At 39.3% G+C, this 1,778-nt stretch overlaps 1 pseudogene; it reads right to left on the bottom strand.

Moving 5' to 3' along the window:
- The window catches only part of LOC109955262 (sodium bicarbonate transporter-like protein 11), a 21,381-nt pseudogene extending 20,526 nt beyond the window's left edge, over positions 1-855 (bottom strand).
- Positions 856-1,778: the final 923 nt, after the last annotated feature.

The following is a 1,778-nucleotide window of genomic DNA, read 5'->3' as shown; positions in this document are numbered from 1 at the left end:
TATCACAGTTTGCTTTCTGTCCTTCTGTGAACTGTTGTGAACACGATTTGCAATTTTTTTTTATTCAGTTCTATCAATGACAATTTTTATAGTAATTTTTAAGTAATAACTCATTTTGGACACTGCGTTCTGTACATTATCTCATCAAACGGTCATTTAGGAAAACAAGGTAACCCCATCATCAATATAAAAACTGAATGTTGGATTTCATGGCATGTACAGTACCAACCACTAGTTCATCTATTATCTTCATTTTTTAAAGTCTAACAGTAGGGATGTGTTTAGTATCAGACTTTTAACACTGAGATGCCAAATGCAGCTGTTGTTTTGATGTTTGTAATTCCTCTTTTCCACTGGCTAAACAAGGCTGACTGAAAGCCTAAAGCATTTTGTAATCCCTTCCACCCTGCTGTCTGTGGGTGGTGGCTGTCCTTGAGCAATGGCAAACAGAAGAATCCTCGCTGGGACTCTGGAAACAAAGCTGAACACTGAACGGTACGAGGTGAAATTGTCATGGCTGAAATAGTGTTCATAAATGAGAGAGATTATTGTAGCTTTACTTTTAAATATGAAGGCCTGCTTTTCAACTTCGTGGTTCACATTAAGGTACAGTATGTGCTATGCTACTACTTCAAAAGCTCATTCAGCCATATCAAGTGTTTGGGACAGTTGCCTCTGGTTGCACCATGAAAGACCTTCTCACCCCTGTAAAACTTACCAGATGGCAAACGATGGAGGACCTCTTTGAGTTCCATGTTCTTCAGCATTTTTAGGTGGGACTCTTTCCAAAGGTCAACTCATCATCCTTCTCTGCTCCCAAACACCAGCATTCACTAGCGGTCTCCTCTCAGTATCTTATATCCACACACACTCATGCCCTCTGTACCACCTCCAGCAGCACATTGAGGTAGGAAGAAGGAGGGCAAGAAGCAAAGGCTACTTGTTTCTGCCAGGTCCTTGTGCTGATGAACTTGTATTTAATGTAGCTGACTTTATAGAGATAAGGAGCACTAGAATGTTGGTTGTGAAGCAGAGTTTGGAAACTATTGAAAAGTAAAAGATTTACATGCATTACCACAGATACAAAGCACATTTCCTGCTTTCAAAGCAGCCAAACAGCCAAATAAACCCATTGAAAGTTTTTTTTTGTGACTGTTTTCTGGTGGCATGTTTTTGTTGCTGAAAATCTGTGCAGTGTATGTGTTGTTTTCAGTTCATTCTACACAGACACTGAGGCCGTCCACGCCACAGGTCTGTGTAAAGTGTACACATACAGTGGCATCAGAAAGTACTCACTTTTTGCACATTTTACTCTGTTTTAGATTTCATTTTAAATGGATAAAACAGAAAAGTAGAAGCCCAGGCATGACTGTTCCCATGTCTGCCATAAGATGGCAGTGCAGTCTTTTGCTCAAGCAGCATGGAGCCAGTTAGATCTCTGATGAGGATTTACAGTAATAACAAAAAGCAACATTTCTTATGTTGTATACCCACTCTGAAGGTCAAATACCTGAGACTCTCATCTGAACCGGTGTTGCATCTGCTGTTCATAATACTGAAGCCACATCCTCAGTAGTCTGAAGATGTTTTGCAACCTGTTACTCTATGTTTTGGTGGAATTCATGTGTGGAAATACACTGGCTGGATATTAATCACTGACAACAAAAACTTTTATTTTGATATACTTTTACTTAGGTCTCTGCTCCAGGATGTTATTTGTGGTGAATATGGCCTTAAGTAGCTATGTGTTTATTGTTTGTTTATTTGTTTATGTGTTA

This window comes from Monopterus albus, unplaced genomic scaffold, assembly GCF_001952655.1.
Source record: "Monopterus albus unplaced genomic scaffold, M_albus_1.0 scaffold2.1, whole genome shotgun sequence".
Taxonomy (NCBI): domain Eukaryota; kingdom Metazoa; phylum Chordata; class Actinopteri; order Synbranchiformes; family Synbranchidae; genus Monopterus; species Monopterus albus.
This window is presented reverse-complemented; position numbering and strand designations above follow the sequence as displayed.